At 39.7% G+C, this 20,937-nt stretch overlaps 1 protein-coding gene and 1 non-coding gene across 2 annotated transcripts in view; one reads left to right on the forward strand and one right to left on the reverse strand.

Annotated features, from left to right (window-relative positions):
- alk (ALK receptor tyrosine kinase) overlaps nucleotides 1-17,564 on the reverse strand; it is a 364,681-nt gene extending 347,117 nt beyond the window's left edge. The window contains exon 1 of the mRNA XM_046413454.1: nucleotides 17,280-17,564. The gene's annotated coding sequence lies outside the window, so the exon portion shown is untranslated. The remainder of the gene's footprint in view (nucleotides 1-17,279) is intronic.
- Nucleotides 17,565-20,350: 2,786 nt separating this feature from the next.
- On the forward strand, nucleotides 20,351-20,541 carry LOC124072552. The gene has a single exon (XR_006845540.1). It is a non-coding gene; the product is annotated as a U2 spliceosomal RNA (small nuclear RNA).
- The last annotated feature ends 396 nt before the right edge of the window (nucleotides 20,542-20,937 follow it).

A 20,937-nucleotide genomic window follows, 5' to 3' on the forward strand; every position in this document is an offset into this window, starting at 1 on the left:
TGGGCAGACTGAAACTTTGTTCCATCTCAAGGTGCTCCTCATTAGGAAGACTGAGGCTTTGAGTTTGAGTCTGAACCTGCATTTCTACACCAAATTAGAAGGTCTACAGTTTTCAGTTCAGTCAGTTCCTCAGTGAACAACTAGAGTGTTTCTCTGTCTTTAAAATACAGATGATTTATTTGAAATGAATTCTTTATATTTTGTACATAGTACAAATGAGCAAGGCTTGGAGAAGGGGCCCATCGGCGAGTGCCTGGTGGCCAGGCAGCAGACAAAGTCAGCAACCTTGGTCGTCCGATCCCTGGTTGGTGAATCTAGCTGTTGGGACATGGAATGTCACCTCACTGGTGGGGAAGGAGCCTGAGCTTCTGCAAGAGGTTGAGGGATACCTGCTAGACACAGTCAAGCTCAACCTCTACACACAGTTTGGGCCCTGGAACAACTCTCCTTGAGAGGGGTTGGAATCTTCTTTTTTCTAGAGTTGCCTTGGGTGAGAGGCAGGGGGCAGGAGGGGGTTTATTTATAGCCCCACAGCTCTCTGCATGTATGTTGGGGTTTACCAGTGAACAAAAAGGGTTGCTTCCCTGCGCCTTCAGGTTGGGGAATGGGTCATGACTGCTGTTTGTGCTTATGCACCAAATGACAGTTCCCAGCCTTTTTGGAGACATATTTATTATTACAGCTGTATATTGTACTGTGTTTGCCGTACTTGTAAATTGTTAATTTATTACCTCTATATTATTTTGTAACTGTTTTTGCACACTTTCGCTTTTTGCACTCTTTGTCTGTGCTTGTGAGCTGCCCTGACAAGTGAATTTCCCCACTGCTGGATCAATAAAGTTCATCTTAAAGTGTTTTTGCAGAGACCCCTAAGGTTTCCACTCACAATGGAACATACCTACCACTACAAATGGATTTGCTATGATTTCATACTTAATTTCAGAGCCTTAAGGTTGGTAAAACAGCTCAAAAAACTATTCTGTGTTCAATTTGAGCACAGGCTGTACTCAACCCTGCTTTTGGGGGAAATCGTGGTGGTCACTGTCACTGACTGACAGATGAAACGAACAGGTTTTCCTTTGTTGAACATGGCTCTGCAGCTTTGTTTGAAAAGATTTGACTGCATCATGCATATTAAATATCACCTGTTTGCATTGCAGCAATACATAGTGAGGGAGGCGAGACGATGACCTGGTAAGCCACTTTGGCTAAGTTTAGGTATAACAGGTACTTGGTTAGGTTTAGAAGATCGGAGACGTGTGTTTGGTTATACACCGGACACAAACTCCGGTCTCCTGATTGACAGTTGTGTGTGTGAGACCCAACAGTCAGCCGCAACCTCCACCGCTCCTGGAGCTTTGACACTTTGTAAAGCATGTCAGGGTGTGCAGTTCCTCTGATCATCTGATACTGATGCAGATGTGTTTGCATGGGAGGTAAAGTAAAGACTGGTGCATCTTATCCAGATGCTAAAGGAGGGAGGGAGCCCAAAATGACAGCATTTGATGATTTGGGAATGAGACTTTATAATTGATAATTATACTGAATCAGTAGTACATTAAAATGGCAACAGATTAGAAAAGTTAGAAATAAAAGTCTGTCTTTGATAAACAAGTGCTGGTTGAGGGATTTTAATAACCATGTTTGTCATAATTCACATCCCTTTGTAGACCCAGAACCCCTGGACAAGATCACATTAATTTTATTAATAGCTCGCTTAATTTAGCTAACATGTTTAGAACTTTGAAATATGTATCTGGTTACAAACATCCACCTTTCATGGACTAAGTACTTATGTTGTTACATATGTTATGTATCTTGGAGCACTAAAGCGCACACTTAGGAATGGAACCAGACTCTTCTAAAGCCTGAGAGAGCACAGTCAGTTATCCCGCAAATTATGTACTTAATGAATTCAAAGTTGATTTCCAGAGTTAGACATACATTTATTGTTTCCTCTACTGTCAGGATTAATGATATTATGAAGCTCATCGGTGTGTAAATCCTCAAACAGTTGATTTCCCAACATAGTCACTGTCAGTTCAGGTCTGTCACCTGCATCATACTGTACAAGTAGACTTGTTAATCTTTTTCAAATATTGACTATCAACTTTACAAGACATTAAAAACAATAAGCTGCACTTTGACTTCAATGAGGATTTGCCCCTTCAAAGTCTCATTTTGTGTCGAACTCCAAATGCACAGCATTGGATGTGGTTACCCAACGCTTAACCTCCCTGGGAGTTGATCTCCATATCAGTTCCTTCATGTTGTACTTCCTGTTGTTGTGATCCAAGTTTCTGTGCGGTAAAGGAGGGATGAGCAGTGAGAGGCTTATTCCCATTCCTGCTGCTTGTCAAACTTAGTTTACAGGCTCGGTGCTGAGGTCTAGCCTAAAGCCAATAAAGTGGCTGCAAAATCTTCATGAATATATAATTTACCTCCTGACTCCCAGTGCCGAAACCCATCTACTTTTTTGGTTAAATGAGACCTTCTTTCATTGTTCAGCAGAGTTTTATTTAATAGTACTTGTCAAGTGCGACACAGAGAGGCCAGAACTTAAATTAAACATGGCAGAGCCAAGCTGTTCATTGTCGGGCAAATGTGACTAAATTCTGACCTGAGAGGTTGATGCTATTATGTTGAAATGTGAGGGATTTTCAACATGTCCCTGACTGTTTTTTTTCTTGTATAAATACAAGCACCAAGCATCTCCACCCAGTCGCCACTCTGCTGTCAGGCAAGCCACACGCTCCATCATACACACATCTCAGATAAATTAAACTGTAATTAAATTATTGGATGGTTCAGATAGTAACCCCAGCCAAATGGTAACTTTTATCTTGGGCTTGATGTTAAATCTGATGGCGACTCTCATCTGTATGCAGTCTATACTTGTGCTGTGAAAAGCTTGTATCTCCAAACCCTCAGGTTTTCCTAAGCTGTTTTAAAGAGGTATTATGCACACAGAGCCATTTACTCAGTATGAGGCAGAAGCGTACAATGTTTTGTATGGTTTCAATGGAGCTTTTTAGAGACTGACAAAATAATACAAGGTGTCTGCATGAGAGTCATGTTAGATTTGCTTGAAACCACAGACTGTTGGTTCGCACCAACATTAATGTCATGATTGTGACAGTACATTCTGACACTTTAAAGACAAAACAATCAATTGAGAAAGTGTTAAATAAATGCTAGGCAAAATTTCATCAGCATGCCTTTAAAATTCACGACAAGGTAGTTTGGGGATATAAACAATTGCAAAATGAAATGGGTTTTCAGAAGTAGAATATAATCCCCACTGGGAACCTCCAGAGCAGCTCCATGTGTTTAACACATCAGTCTAATTATGCCACAGGTGTTAAGTTGAATTGAAAACTGGTTACTATGAAGACCACAGCATAAGATACACATCATTTTCACACTCATCAAATCACTGAGTGACCCACTGTGATCTGCATGGGAGCATCTCCATTCTCCACTCCATTATTCACATTCGTCCTTTAATTTCCTTTAATTTGCAGTGTGTGCATGATTTTCTTCAAACATGACATGGCACAAAAACAAAGAGTGACATCCGTACTCTCACTAACACACTCATGTGTGACTTTTTAACTATTTAAATCCTCTGTATCTGTCCCAGTCTATATTCCTCCTAACCTTCATCACCCATCTGGCACATTCAGATCAGCAAGATTGAATATGTTGACTTATCAAATCACAATTATGTCACACCAGGACACTACTGTATTTATGCAATTCATTCATTCATTCACCTCGATACAAGCAAAGCATGATAGCTGCAAGCAGCTCTCCTCAGAAGTAATTTCGTTTGATCTAATGAGCGAAAAGAGGGGAGTCGGTTTGCCGTTTGCTTTTAAACGCCTTTGATGAATGACTCCTGTCCCAGTGGCTCGTGCTGTCATTAGCTTGACACCAGATAGAAGTGAAGTCCTAAAAGAAAATGGAAAATTGATTTACTGCAATTTTCATCCGGAGCAAATAGTTCATCCCCGTAATCCCACGCGACGGTGCACAGAGCGATTAGAAAACTGCCACCGTGTGCTTCCTGTCGCACTCATGTGGAAAGACGCTGTTCTAATCAGCACTTACGCCATCCTTTCACCGTGCTGCACCACCATTAATGTGATATGAAAGGCAGTCACCAAAGCTGGAGTCTGATTTGGGCCACGTTTCAATGGGACATATTTGGAAAGCTAGTACTATTCTAATTCTATTAGATTGGAGCATATGTTCTGGGCTGAAGTGAAAAGGTTGGGGAGTAATGGAAGGACTTAATATTTGATTTTCCAAGCCTGGACAAAGTGCTTGTATGATTAAATGGCTATATTTATCATCAATTTTTTTTTTTTTTTTTTTAAAGAAGAAGATAGAAAATTGTAATGATAGGCTTTGCTACAGTTACTGCTTCGTGGGCCTGTATGTACTGTATAAAGCTGCTAAGAGTACAATTTTGGTCTTGAATGGCTCAAATTGGTCAAAATGTAAAGACGTTCTAATGTTTAATCTTACTCTTAGTATTATGAGTAAGTGGGATGCATAAATGTTTGGAACTGTTAAGACTGACAAGGAGCTCTGAAGGTCTCATTAGTCAAGAGAGTCAAGAGGTTTTTATCATTATTTCAGTTGTTTACAGTAGTGAACAGTGATAAGAGACAACGTTCCTCCGGGGTCCAGGTGCTACACTAGAAATTAAATACAACACTGTACATAGTGCAAACCGATGCGAGACTATACATAATACACAGGACTATACATAATGCACAAGGACTGTGCAGACTATACACAGCACAGAAACTACACAAGACTATACATACTGCACAAATTCTATAGATACAACAACAAGCAGCAGCACTGACTAGGACATGGTCCTGTTGTGGATTGTTTGAGACAGCCATAAAGTTTGGGTAGGGACAGTATTATGCACAGTGTAAATGGAATAAAGTGCAGGTAGAACAGTTGCTGTAAACATTACGAGGTAAGGTAACAATGTGCATGTTTGGTTGTGTAGTGAACTCAGTCCAGCCTCGGAGAATTGAATTAAAAGTGACCAAGAAGGTGTGTTCAAGTGCTCACACTATTTACAAAACCTGTTTCTTAGATGGGGTGTTTCAAATATGTTTCATCAGTTAACTGATTCACCATGAGCACCATCAAATGTTCACACATTAGTATGATTCTTCCTAGTGTTCATACCGACCACATCGGTACTGATTATGAAATGCGCAATGTTGTGTATTACACAAGCGGACATCTGAAACACTAGAAGAAGAACTCTGGGGTTTTAAAGACAACAAATAACAAAACATAGAAATAGCACATTAATTCACGTGAATGATTCTAAAAATCTCATTTTCAAAATCAGCCTTTTCGTTGACCTCTCTGTTCTCTGCTTTGAAAAAACCTTGAAAAAAATATGTCAAAATAATTACCATATTTGCATGTTTGCATCGTGCCCACATGCGGTAATGCATACTGCACAGGATGTGAATCACTTTGCTGCCCTTTTGGACTATTTGGCTGAGACTTGGTGGCTTTAGTGTGTAAAACCATTGTTTGTTTACACAACAAAGGGCACCTTTAACTCATCTAATATTGTTATGCAGAATATTCTAAATAGCAAAGACTGATTTTGTGAACACAACTGTAAGGGGAATTCTATAAGCTTAAATAAACACGCCGGACTTGTCAGGATCGGTCAGTCCCCTGAAAGGTTTTTGTTTTCTTGTGCAATTGCTCTTTGGAGTAGCTTTGTTTTGGCAAGTTTATTCTCACTCAGGTTTTCTTTGTACTTTGTCTTTTATTTGATACTTTGTGAACTCTTTGTTTTTTATGGACTATTGGTAGCACGTCTGCCAAGGCAGATAAAATTGTTTTCCTTTGAGCCCTGTTGGGGTTCTTGGTGTTCAGCATCTTTGGGTCATCTTTGGGTCCTTGGACTGGCCTTATCCTAACAACAGCAAGCCTGATCTTTACTGCCTCTGGTCCAAAACTTTTCATCTTTCCCATCACAGATGTGTTTTGCAGAATACTTTAAAATATTACTGGCTCTGGAAGAAAATAAGCTTACTGCTTGAGTCAAATTTTAACAGGCTAAGGCAAACAACCTTAGTTATTCTGGATAAATCTATGAAACCTTTGCTACATACAGAAGTTGTGTATAAACTTTTAAGTAAGTAAATAATTATGTACATACCCCTTGGGCCTGTAAACTATTTGACATGGCCGGTCCTAGTGGGGAGCTGAGCTGTTTGCGAATGTCAAAGCAACACAGAGAAAAACGGTGGGAAGGAGTGAAGCTTATTGATCAGAGGTGAACTTTTCCAAAATACAGCAAACTCATTGTTTTCATTGTCATTGCTTTCTTTTTATTGCACTTTGCCAGTGTTCACCATCTGTTTTTATTTTTCTGTTTTGATTTCACGGATGCTGGTTATCTCAGCCTGAGGCAGGATGTCATTTCAATGCTAGCAGCTCATCAAGACGAGTGAAAAGTGTTAAGGTGTGAATGTGACCAATGGAGGGAAAGGAAGGCAGGGCCTAAAAATACACTCCAGTGTTATGGTGTGAAGTTTTCACTGTTGCTTCAAGGAGCAAACTAGCACCTAAACAGTGTTTGTGGTTCTGAAACAGCTACGTGACTTTTCATACCTTTGGGCTGCATCTATCACCTGCCTTGTGAGCTCAATCAGTAATGTCAAGACACCAATTCACATTTGGCAGCTTGAAAAGCTTTCAGCAAAATGTTTCCAGTCTCAAGAAGAAAGGTCTGATCTGCTGGCTGGTTCACCGTTGCTCCCTACTCATCTCTTTTACATCTTTTAGCTGCGTATCAAGCAGGGATTCGCTGTTCATGCTCAATATGAGGTTTGTCTCATTACAGAATTATAAATACATCATAGCCATAATAAGTTCTTTAATGACGCCTAGTTAAAGTTCAACAGGAAGGTGACTTCACTTACCATGTTATGTTTGTCTTCTTTTTGGTCATTATTACTTAAACCTCAAGCTCTTTTCCTTCTTCCTGTTTTCTCTGTTATCCAATTATTCAGGTCCATGTTGGATTGAGTCATCCAGGTTTTTCTCATGTTGGTGGATCTAATAACCAACCCCTGTACTCTTCACTATAATACACCTAATCAACTGCCTCCAGCTATGTTGTACTTGTTAGTCAGTTATTGTTCAGCCATGCTCATCAGACCTCTGAGGATGGTACTATCATTTGATCCATCAGATAAATATCTCTAAATATTAAAAAGAAATAGATATCCATATTATGTCACTTCAAGCTGAGTTTATTTTTTATGCATGTGAAAATACTGAAATAAGCCACTTAAATACTAATACAACAGTAAAGGAGACATAAATCCATATTTTGAAGATGGATTGCAAATAAAGCACTGTAAAAACTCTAAAGAGGTCCATATCAATGGGTGATTTGGCAGGTAATGGGATATTACCCACACAGCTCATTCTTTGGAATTAGGTCCATTTTTTTTTGTAAATACTGCTGTAACTTTACAGGGAAACTAGAGGCCTTAATCTTCTTCCTTCATTATCAGTGATCCAAAATGGTCTTTACACCAAATTTTCTGTGTTTTAATCAGTGTTGGTGTTAAGTCTGGGTGTCTGAGGACATAGTCCCAAATGTTCTCATGAATAGTCCTGGATTTCAAAGGAAGAGAGATGGGACAGATATGCTAACATTAAGCCAAAATAAAATCTTGAACAGCATACTGCACAGTAGATAGACTTGCCATCGTTACATAACCTGTGACTCCAAAAACCATATAATTATTTGTAGCTGTGCTTCTTTCCTTGGATGTATGCTAGGTTGCTGTTGTGGGTAGCTAATCATCCTGATACGTGAACGACTATGTTAGGTTTGCAGAAGTAGTGTTAGGGGCAGTTTTCAATTCAACCCTAACCCTGTGTGTTTTACGTTACCACCCACCAAACCAAGATACCTGCTCTCAGGCTCCATGCACATGGCTTTGGCCTAAGTACATAGGGTTGCTAAGCTCCGATTGGACAATCTGTGCTCAGGGTGGAAGTTTAGTACCCCTTAAGTGTGTGGGTGACATATAAGTATGAGGAAATTACTCCAATAGGTAAAAAAAATTAATAAAATGAAATAAAAATGAAAATATAAATAAATAAATAAGTAAAACATGAATGCAGATGTCAAGTCACTTCAGCCCCCTGAGCTCATTTATCACCATAATTATTTTTCCATTAGTCTAGCAAAGTGATGGAATTGAATCTCTTATTTCCTCCAACAAGGAGCCTGGGTTTATCACCTCCATCTGTCTGGCTGTGTGTATTCCACCTAGATATCTGCCCTGATTGAGATAAGATTCAGATTACTGAGAGAAATGTTGTAAATGCATCCATTCTGGTAACCCTTGCAGACTGGAGTCTAGCACCATCATCTGTCACCTTATTAATATGAATTTGTCCTTGATCTTTTCATTTTAAAAGAACAAAATTCTGTGCACATTGATGGTTCCACTTGATTGATTTTGGTGACCCTGTGACCTGTCCCATCAGGTCGAACTTCTGTCCCCAGGTAAATACTGTCTTCTGTCCAGTATAATGCTGTGTGTGATACTAACAGCAAACTGAAGAGATGATTAGGCCATGGCGGAGGTCTGTACTCTTTATTGAGTGTTTTCTTACTTAGCTTGTAAATTTGTATCATACTTCAGTGTTTATGCTAAAAATGGAGGCAACTGACACTTTGTAAAAGTGGTTTCAATCGGCATTAATGTAAGAGCACTGGCGATCAGAATCAAATTCAGCATGCAGTGTTAACCGTAGTCCTTGTCCCTAGACCATGAGAAGAACCAATAGAAACCCGCAGCAAGAGCTTGCAAGGTTATTGTCCCTCCCATTTCACCCCCAACCCAAACACACACTGACAGACACACTTGAACACCCTTATGCGCAGCAGAAGAGCGAGATGTTGCTGGAGCTGTCCTTAGACAGCTCGAGGACAGAATCTTTTTATTCTGGTCACTGTGTAACTTGACCTTCTACATTATGGTAGTTCATCTTATTTGGAGGAAATGGCCTTGGGTATTGCTGCGTGACTGTCACATAATATTGTACATAATTGAGAAGTGCAAAAACACTATTTATTTAAATTCTGCTGGGTTCCAATTTCAGCAAAATGTTGCACATTTAAAATTTGAAAATGTTGACATCACTGTCTATGGACAGTGGTTAATCCCTTTAAAAAAAAGGAACAAAACAGTGCAGTAGAAAATTGTGAAATTACAATGCATATCCTATTTGGAGATATCAGATAATCACTTACAAGACTATCATTCTAACCAACATGCCATTCTGACATATACATACATACATATTTATACTTGTTTATTGAATTTTATGTTTAAACTTTTCTGTTTTTGTCTTTTTTGCAGCGTGTTACCCAATTTGATCTGTTTAACTGAATTTGAAAAAAAAAAAAAAATCCTTTATTTTAATTCCTCTCAAGTTGTACTGATTTTTTTTTCTAATTTAAAAAGCATAATCTCAATGAATAACATCCTATTTTTCAGCTGGTATATTGTGCACTGTGTTCACCATCTTAGTTTAGCATGTTAACAGTTAATGTCATTGGATTTGCAGATACCTCATACTGAACATAAAGATTAAATCTAGTTCAGCTTAAATTTTCATAAAATACAGACTTCAAAATGTTTTATCCTTTGTCCAACAAACAGTCAAAATCATACTTAATAATTCCATCCATCCATCCATTTTCTATACCGCTTATCCATCAGGGTGGCGGGGGGCTGGAGCCTATCCCAGCTGACTACGGGCGAGAGGCGGGGTTCACCCTGGACCGGTCGCAAGTCAGTCACAGGGCTGACACACAAAGACAGACAACCACACACTCTCACACTCACACCTAGGGGCAATTCAGAGTAGCCAGTTAACCTAATGCGCATGTTTTTGGTATTGTGGGAGGAAGCCGGAGTACCCGGAGAAAACCCACGCAGGCACAGGGAGAACATGCAAACTCCACATAGAAGAACCCAGACCGGGATCACTGCGTGAACCACTGCACCACACCACTGCGCCGCTACTTAATAATTCATCAAAGATATTAAAATAATTACAAGAAAAGTGCTTTCTATGTTAAGGGATGGATCACTTTTGAAATAAAGCTAATCAAATGTATTTGTGTCATATTGTGGGAATCAGAACAATCAAAACTCATTCAACCTAATTTATTACGGCCAAAAGAACAGTCACATTTCAGCTAAATGAGTTCCAGCTAGAAGCCATAGCGACCATTTATCTGTGAGTGCTGGAGTTTTGATTCCTGCCACTGCAGTGCACCTGAAACACTGTTTACTGTTTGCTTGTCATTCTGTGTGAGCACCCCATCTAATAAGCAGCCAAGCAGCGGTGTCCGCAGTCTGACATAAAACTCAAACTCTGAATAAAAAAAAAAAAAACATCAGGGTCCACAACGCAGTGTGAAAGCAACATGTTTTTTTATGTTAATAAAATGTTGTATCTTTCCAAAATGAAATGTCAGAAATGTCGTCGAAAATAAAGTCTTACACAATAAAGATAACATCACAGATAGAATCTATGATAACTTTCATGCACAGTACTGAATAATGGATAGCAGCTGGCATTCATATTTCTGTTTTTAACTGAAACTTTTCAGATCTTCTCTCAAAGGCAGACCAGGTCCTGACAGACATTGAAAAGGAGAGTGTGGCCATGAAGCGAGCTGGAATGTGGAATCAGTGTTATTTTTGTGTCACCAATATGGTCCAACTTAAAATGTCAAGTTTAACATGGAGAAACTTGTCGTGTCTGTGGAGGTGAAAAAGTGTTTGCAAATGCAGGAAATCACTTTTGGCAACATTTTAGAGAAAGGGAAACAAGCTGAGCATGGTATTGGACAGTTTTGAGTGAAAACTGAAACAGTCACAGGATGTGTGTTGGGGTGTCAGACTAAAATCTAAAATGCTGAATTAAATCAGCAAAATTATTCATCTGCTGATGTACTGTGACATAAATGTGGATGTTCAGCTTTCGGACTGAAAGTCAATAATGTCAACCGATCTCTAGTTACAACTCTTGATATTGGAACCAACTGCATTCCCTAAAAAATGTGATGAAATATGGAAGATATTCTTGTCAAAATGTCCTCAAGCACTAGAAGAGATAAATGTTCCAGGTATCGGGACGCTGTTCTTTCCCATGTCACGCATAATTCTCTGTGGATAGGCAGTGCAGTAAGTTTGCTGCAGCCACCGTCGCTTGTCAAGACACTCAAGGGGCTATTTGTTATTCCTCGTCTGTAAGAGGGACTGACATTTCCCATTGGCAGTTGAAGCACATCTAGCCGTGCCCTCTGCTCCCTTCATCTCCTGTGGTTTGCTCAGCTGAAATGGGACAGAGCTCAAAGGGGCTTATGGAAATTCAAGGGGGAGTTCCAACAGAGCCACATCCAGGGGTTTTCTGACAGATGTGTCAGGGTATTGTGGAAATGTGATCGCCTTCAGAGACTGGTGGATTACTTTATTACATACATTTACACAGGAAATATAAGCATGAAGATAATATTTGAAGCCTTAGGCAAGTTAAAACTTTCGCATGCTTCCATTCCAGACATTGATACAAGCTGAAGAAATCAAATCTTTTTGCAGACACTGGTGGGGAGGAATGTATGGATCAGTGCTTCTGCTTCTGAATAATAATGATTTGATCTGGTTCCTATGATTAACACTGACTGAGTTTTGCATTTATGCATTTTCACATCCATCCTGCTTAGCTGACATATAACATCACACCTATTCTGTGATGAAGGAAGCATTCAGATCTTTTACTTAAGAGGAAGTATTAATATATACTACTCATTATATCATTAGAGTATCCTTTCAATGTTGTAGCTGGTTTTTTTTTAAAGTTTTATAAAATAGTGACACTTCCTAAATATTTGTTCAGTCCAACCAAAAGCCCAAACCTCAGTTAATAATTATTTTAAATTACTCCAGTAAGTACAAGAAAAAGTAGTACCTTTTCTCCTTTGAGAAGCTGAAATCAGACAATTTCTTCATAGAAAAAGATAACACTGCTTGGAGAGCAGTTTACATTTTGTAAAAGTACAAAACCGTTTTTTTTCCTATACGTTTGGTAAAGTCAAAACAGAGCTCATCCACATTAGTGGAAAGACATCCTGTTCTAGAAAATGTACATACAGGCTGTGTAGTGTGCTGTTCATGAAAAAATCCATGAAAAAAAATGGCAAACTGAGAGTGCAATGTGAAACTCAGAGAATATGAAGTGAAACTAACAGAAAAAATAACAACATTTTTTTTTTGTCAAAATATAACAAGCATACCTAATTTAAAGATGAAAAGCACTCTGCGTGTGATTATATACCCAGCTTTATCTTTTTCTCTTTTTTTTTCTTCATGTCACCTACTGAGACATAAAATACTGTCATTTAAAAGCACAGGCAGCTTAACAAGGACCAAATGCTCACATACAGAACACGGCCCCTTGCCAGGGGTCACTGTGCACTCTAGTTTTTCTGAAAAAGAGCAAAGAAACCAAAAACGACATACCCTCTTTCAGTGAAACAAGACCTGAACAACAGAAGCACAGTGCACTTGGCACAGAGTGAGAAATAGGTTTTATTTGGAATCCAGCATCTTACTTTTGCCCAGAGGCCCCCTAGCAGGTAAACCTGGCCGTGGCTACAGTGTCTCTGAATTCTGTTTGATTGACTGAAGTGTCCTGCACCAAAGGTTACCCAGCCTGTCTGATGTTACAAGAAGCCATTTGGCAGCAGAAAGAACAACCAGTATGATCACATGGCAAATTATTAAAAGAGAAATCATTTCAAAAGATCTAATTTACATAAGAGAGACGTCGTATTGTGGAGGATGAAGGGCACTCCGTCTGTCACACACGTTTTCATCAAAACGTAAATGTCCTCATTGAATCAGTGAGAAAAAAGATCTGAGGGCAACAGTCTAGTGATGCAATAGTACATTAGTACTTCGGCCAAAATACGTTCAAGCAAAATAACAAGCATCTTTTAGGTCATAGGGGTCAGTTTTGCATCAGCTCATAAAATCCAGTCATTATATTTCTTCTGAAGTTGGATAACAAAAAGTCTCCATTTATATTTTATCAGTACACGAGCTTTATCCATGATCAGTTTTACTTAATATCCTCAAATGTTCCTCTAATATTCCTTTTATCCTTTATTTCCTTTTTCTTGGCTTTATTCAGTGTAGTACCATTTCCCTCAACATTTTCAAACTCTCCCTCCATATCTTCATGTACTGTATCGGTTCAAGTGCTTGACTAACCTCTCAGCTGTTGCCTTGTTAGAAGGTTGGTAGATGGAACTCATGCAGCTTAACACAGAAGGTGGAGTGATAGTTTCCCCCTTTGATTACAAGGGCTTTCAGTACAACATCAGCATCATGTCAAAAGCCATGACTCCGAGGCGGCTCACGCAGCGCTACTGAAAGTTATCAAGGCTGTTGTCAGTGCACTTTTCCTTCAGTCTGTGAGAGAAAATGTGATGACAAAACACAGCCTGCCTGTGCTTTGTCATGCTTTCAAATTTTGTCCTGCTAAAAAATTTGAACTCCTGTAGCTGTGCATTAAATGATGCATGACATTCATTATTCATGTGCACACTCATAAATGCATTATTCAGTGTGCAAAAAGTCTGGTGTTCATTCAAACAATTCTAACTTCAGCGGAACACCCGTTTTGTAAAACAGTACATGAACATTTAGCCGCCAGTTCTGGTTGCTCCGGGTAACCAGTCATCACCAATCATTTGAAAAATGACATGGAGTTCTCTTCCCTCGACTGAACTCGTCTCACCACATTTCAACCACAGCCTCTGGTAATGAGCTAACATCTCTTCTCTCCATTATTTACAGGTTTGTAGACCACGAAGTTGTGTCAGTGGCATGACAGGGAGGCATCTCCTTTGAGGACTTAAATCAATAGGTTGGACAGCTCTCCTTCATTTTAGGGATGGCCCCAAAGGCAAACCCAAGGTCAGAGAGAATGTGTCTACAGCCCAGGAAACCTGACACATGAGTCCCATAGAGATTTGCACCAAGACAAACTTAGTGCCATCCAAAATGGGTCAGTGCAGGTTTGAACAAAGTCAGTGGAAGGTTTAAAGGTGCACCAGACACAGGTGGAATCAAGTTGAACCTGAATATTGACTTTTAGGAGGCTGTCCTACATCTGTGAGGAGCAGGGCGGACATTTTTATTTCCCCCTACTGACTATATTTAAGTCAGATACGATGAACAAAGGCATTAACGCGTTACCTTCCAGGTAAAACATAAGAATAAGGGGTTTGTATGTGCTAGGAGGAGTGTGGAGCTGAATTTTAAGAACAAAAAGGAATGAGGAGCGCAACTACATGCCACTTGCCTATCAAAATTCTGAGTAGGGTACAGCTTGGCAGGGAAGCGAGCCTAACGAACCAAACCAGGATTAAAGTGAATCTGAAAGCCCTAAGTCAGCGCTGATGTGATCAGTAAAGCTGATTTAAGAGCTGCTTTTTCGAGACTTTTAAATACAGAACTAAACTGCTGAGCACAGATGGATTCACAGTGTAGAAGACACAACCGTGATATTAATGACCAAAGAACAACACATACTGAACATAATTTACAGAAAATAAAGTAATAAAAGAGTAATCACCTGTCAGTTCAGGTGCATGATGCAACATGACATTAAAGCTGTGAAATAATAAAGAGGACCACTGCCCAGGAATTTATTCCATAACAACAAAATAAAATATTTAAAGATGCCCTCCAGACATGTCTTAATATACTGTATACAAATAGTCTGATTGGAACATTAATGTATGTTTGATGTGTGTGTCCACAGTAAAATCCTTGAAAAAAGGCATCTACTCCTTTCACTTCATTAACCATTCCATTAACCATGAATATGGAAATTTGGTTCACTTCTAAAGGTTTCCTGCTGGACTCCTGTCACAGGGGCAACCTGTAACCTAGAATTTAAATAAGACATAACACATAGTGCTTGTTCACCTCAGTTACTTTTGCATACCATCCTGCCCGTAGGCATCTGGGGTGTTTTATAATTAGTGAAGGTTCAAACCGGTTAATCATCAGTGCGTTATGCTGTCCGTGTATTGGGGCAGTCCTTGTAAAGTCATGAGATTTTTAAGAAGTCCTGACAAAATACTGTTTTTCAGTTTTAACAACTTTACTTAATTCATTTTTGTGTTTGTGACCTCTCATCCAGACTGCACTTAGCCAGCCTCTGATTTAAACCCAGGAACTGCCAAACCAGTCCCCACCCATCTGGACTCCTTTTACGGTCAAGTTCCCCAGAAACTTGACCATAAAAGAGAGAAGCATGTGTGAGAGATATTTGGAGGGAATGTTACAATCATGTTCATCCTATTCATGTGTTGGATAATGTTTTTCCACTGATAACCAATAGATAGGATTTATTGGTTGGTAACTGATAAATAACTACTGTAATTGGTTTACTAATTGTTGATTCTCGGGGTAGGAGGAGCTACTGTTAATATAAACAGGAGTTGGTGCTTCTCACAAGAGCTCAGATGAAGTTGGTGGGCAGGCTACAATGGCTGCCTACTGCCAGGGGCCTAAAGTCCAATGGGACAACACCCAGCACAGAACAACAGAAAATGAAAAACTTTGACAGCTGAACAGTTTAAGAGGCCTTTCCTTTTTGCCTTTCACTGTAAAATCCATTCAACTCTTTAGTCCATTCTCACCCTATGTGCACTGGCAGCCTCCAATTTCTACATCACACCAGTATAAGTTGCAAACTGGAAACCAGGATTGACTTCCGAAAATGAACTTCTATGAAAAGTGAAGTGAAGTTATTTTTATTTTAATTGCATTTTTTTTTAAGAAAAACACAACAAGTGTATCAAAGTGACTGGAACTGCCAGGAGTGAATTTGGTAGAAAACGGTGTTTCAGTGTGGCACACTGGTTAGCTCCTATGGTAAGATGGCTTGCACTTACTCAAAACTCCTTCATCAAACTGGTCTAACTGGTGACCTGGCTTTCTGCTCTGTTTGCTTGCACATCATTAACAGGCATCCTCCATCATGGCTTCCTCTCCCTCAGCCGTTACTGTGTGCACGGATTGTACAGCAAGCCTGGATGTGAGCGGCAGTTCAAGTGCTACTATCTTTTGCTGCCACTGATATTTGCCATTAAAAATATACCTATTTTTTCCCCTTTTCTTTTCCGATGCGTCACATTTCCTGTTTTACAAGAGCACTCATGACATGACACAGTTGTTATGCAGCCCAAGCTCCTTCAGAGAAGAACAAAGATCACCGGATGAATGCATGCTGTGCAGTCGTTGTATAAATTGGCCGAGACAAGAGAGGCACTTTGCGGGACATTCGGAGGGTCCCACTTGACTTGGCAGCCGAATCACAAAGTGGTGCTGCAGCACTTTCCCTCCAATTCAGACATCATAAATTCACTCCATTTTCCAAATGAAATGCTCATATTTTATATGATCGCTGGCAGATAGGTACACGTACGAGAAATAATGAGGTAAAATTTGGGAACACAAGTGAAAGTAAAAGGCAAAAACAAAGCCAACAACGATAAAAAAGATGATTTCTAGGCACATCTATTGACCTACATTAACGCCTCTGCATCTGTAAAGTCACATTGAAACACTTAAATTTAACTTCACTCTTTGTTCGTTTTGTCACACAACCCAGCAAACAGAAAGATTTCGTAAATGTAAATCTTAAAACACCTCATCTTATTTCACATAAAATCTCTGTATGTAACAGTGATTGAAATAGCTTACTGTTGATCCCCACCAAAGCTTTTAAACAGCAGAAATTCTGGCCTGTGAGAGGAGGGATAGCACTAATAATACTAATGATGCCTGTACAAAAACTGTCCTGAATTGCAGTACAACGACTGATTATGTTGGGGGGGGGGGGGGGCTGAGGGGATAGAAATGGACAATGCTATGTAACAATTGTCAACTTGAAGTGATATTTTTGCACTTTGAAATTCAAAACAGATGGCCCACCAGTGGGCCCTGCGACAATTAGCACAACAAGGCCGCCACAGCAAGCTTAGATTTCTGTGATTCCATACATGCAAACATTTCAACCATAACAGCAGGTAGAAACAACAAACAACCAAAGCCACAAGCAAACAAACAAGCATTTGTTAAGTTTTGGCAACTCACAGAAGAAGCACCCTGGTCCTCCACCGGTCCATAAAATCCAGTGAATGATTCACAGATGGGTAAAACTCCAGCAAAAGGTCTTGTAACATTCCCAAAGGTCCATTTGATCAAATTCAGTAAAGCACTTAATCCAGGCACAGGGAGACCATGCAAACTCAGGAAGGCCCAGACCTGAACTCAAACCTGGAACCATCTTGCTCTGAAGCAACAGTGCTAACCTCTGCACCACCAATCAAAGTCAAGTCTAAGCTGTTGATTGACAGATGATTTGACCAAACAGCAGCTTCAGTGTGCCAACTGACCCTGACCAACTGAGCATCCCACTTGAACAAAAAAAGAGCCCGCCTCTCTTCTCTTCTCTGAAGACAACTGCAACTGAGCAGTTAATTTAAGCAATATATTGTGTTTATGCTTCTGTTACTCTCAAACAGGGGTAGAAAAAAATGCACCTGGATATCTTCTTAGAATTATTCATTTTCTTTGATATTGCTGTCAAATCTGAGGCTAAATGCTGTGGTATTGTGTTTTTCTAATAAGGCCAGTTCAACTGCAGACTTATTTTGCATAAACAGTCATGTGAAAATAAAGACCTTTCATTTCACTGTGTTTAAACTTCTATAAATTAATGCCAGTAGCATTTAGAGTGATTCTGACTGCTAGGGGAGAAAAAGAAAAGGGGTGTTAGCTTTCAAAAGAGCCCCAAACCGTGTTTGTACTCCAAATAGTTCTAAAACACCTTTCAGTTTACTTTGGGTATGACTGGGCTAGGTGTTTTAGGATAATTTTACATAAAAGTCCAGGATTGGTAAGGGCTTCAGTGTGTAGCACCAGACTGAGATTGGGTCACATGATCCAGCTTACTGCTACACAAGCGGTGAAAACAGTGAGATGTCTGTTTCTCAGGTAAGTAATGAGAAGTTTTTCATTTGGCTGTTAGGTCCCACATCTCTACCTAATTACTGCATATTGATAAGAATGATAAGAATGATAAGAAGAAGTAGAAGTTAAAAAAGAAGAAAAAAACCCTTTATTTGATTTTCACTTTTCTTAACAAGGTTAAAAAGTCCCAAACAGAAAACCAGAAAGGTTAAATCCAAAGCAACAACAGAAACATCAGTGCAATAGAAATACCAATGCAATACAAACAACAAAAGGAAAGAAGCAACATAAACAAACTGAGCTATAAAATAAGGTTAAAATTTCATTACATTAATGTTCTCCTTTAAAAGAAAGTTATAAGAAGAGATTTAAGCGACGCCAAAGACATAGCCAGTCTGATTTCAATAGTAAGGCCCTTCCACAATGTGGGGGCTCGAACTGCAAAGGCCCTGCCACCTGACAGTGACTGGCAGGGATCTGGGAACAGCGAAACGAGCTTCATCCACAGGAGTCAGTAAATCCTCCATATGAAGTGATCTGCATGGCTAACACAAGAGTAATGTGTAATAATAATGTCCAGTCTTCTTTGTGGCATTACTGTGAGGTCTCTGTGTAAAAAGGACGTCTGACAGGCGAGCTTGGAAAACACAGAATGGGAATCTAAATTACCCAAAATTATAGGAAAGCAACTCCAGTTGCACAACAGGATCCACTGATGACAAAAAAAATCGGAAATCGATATTTTTCTTCGATATATATTCAGCAATAACACTTAGAATCTATTTTAGGCTCATGGTGACACTCAGCAACAGCGACATGTGAAACTTAAATGTGAAATAATACACATTCCATTGGAGAGCAGGGGAAAGATGTCCAAGACACTGACAGTGAACTAAAGTCTACGTTTGTGACCCCAGTTATTAAAGCTCATTTTGTTTTGGGTGAGTCGTAGTGTGCTCTGAGTGTTAGAACTGTTAGAAAATGTGTCATGAAGGTGCCTCTCTACTCTTGCATGACAAAAATACAAGAACAGTTATAGAACAGGCTCTGTTCCCACTCCACTCAAAGCTAACTCCTGTGGGTACACTAACAGAAGAAGACTCTGTACGGTCCACTGAGAATAACTCCATCCTAACCAATTACCATAAAGATTTTGCTTGGCAGATTGTTTACAAATGTTTGCACAGAGAGCATTCAGATATCCCTGACATAACTGTGCAGAGGAAGAAGCATTTGGGCATCTGAGTCTTGGTCCATGGTTGTGAGACTTGCACAGATGCTCATTAAGCTATTAAAACACAGAATATGGCTATTTAGAAACCGTGTCCACAGTAAACACAGAGAAGTGGACGACTGTGATAAATAGTGTCAAAGATAGCTTGTGGATAGTGAAAAAAGCATTAAGTCCCACCGGGGGACAGTTTTTAAAAGTGTTGTGTTCATCATCCAGGATTACATATTGAAAGGAAAAAACTGTAATGACAGCAAAAATAAAATAAATGTGGAAAGACATTTTTTTATTAAAATGTTTGCAACTGAGGGCAACACAGTGGTGCAGTGGTTAGCACTGTCACCTCACAGCAAGAGGGGTTCCAGGTTCGAATCCCGGTCTGGGCCCCTTCTGTGTGGAGTTTGCATGTCAGGTTAATTGGCTGCTATACATTGGCCCTAGGTGTGTGTGTGTGTGTTGGCCCTGTGATTGACTAGCGACCAGTCCAGGGTGAACCCTGCCTCTCACCTGTAGTCAGCTGGGATAGGCTCTATGAGAAGGACATTAATCTGGTAGCAGGTGTACTTTGATTCCAAGGCAGCATTTATCAGTGGCAGAATGTCTTACCTTTCTATAAGAATCTGTAGTTTTCAGTCAGAAAATAATGAAACTATACTGCTGATACTGACAATATTGTAAACTCCAGTTTAAATATTAATGCATAATTTTGAAGGTGGCATCTCTACCATTGCAACTTGACAGCCATCTCTGTTATTCTACATAAACATGTGGTACTGACTGCAGTTAGACCTCATGTCCACTAGAGGCTGTCGCAGCTCCATTCGTATTTGAAAACAGACACCACGTCATGAAAAGCTCATTCATTTTTCACCCGCAGAGGACTGTGGCACGATCAGTGGCTTTTTCTGTGTGTTAGCATTAACATCAATGAAAAATACACACAATACATGTTGTAAGACTGTTCACCCGTGCTTCTGCTTTAAATTCCTAGTGCGGTACCTGCTCTTATCAGTTTAATATCTGATATATCCCCTATCTGGGGACCATATATTAAACTGATTTTTGCAGCAGGGAGATGGAAAAGGGGTTTGTTCCGTCCACTCCACGCATCAAGCAGGTATCTCCAGGGTATCCAGGAACAGTACACTCATTTTAAATGTAAAAAGGCAGTGTTGCATATTGGAAGAGCAATGAGGACTAAGCATGCTTGGATGTTATGACCACATACACTCAGATAAAAGAATTCATCAACAAATCTATATTATCATACCATACCAAGAACTTTGTACACAGCACCTACCTGCTACGTGTGCACGAGTTCAACAGATCTTTCTAAGGTTATGGCTATGCCTAAATCAAGCAGCATCCTGTGTAGCTTCAGTTGCTTAGGCCACCTCAAGTTATTTCTTATTCAGTGTACTTCCCACCCTCAACAAACACAGTGAGCCTTGTTGAAAACCCATTTATTCACCTATCTGAGCAAAGTTCATACTCTTTTTCTCAGTTGCCCCTGTGACTATGGGTTCAAGGCAGCGGACATCAGGGCGT

This window comes from Scatophagus argus, chromosome 15 (assembly GCF_020382885.2).
Source record: "Scatophagus argus isolate fScaArg1 chromosome 15, fScaArg1.pri, whole genome shotgun sequence".
Taxonomy (NCBI): Eukaryota; Metazoa; Chordata; class Actinopteri; family Scatophagidae; genus Scatophagus; species Scatophagus argus.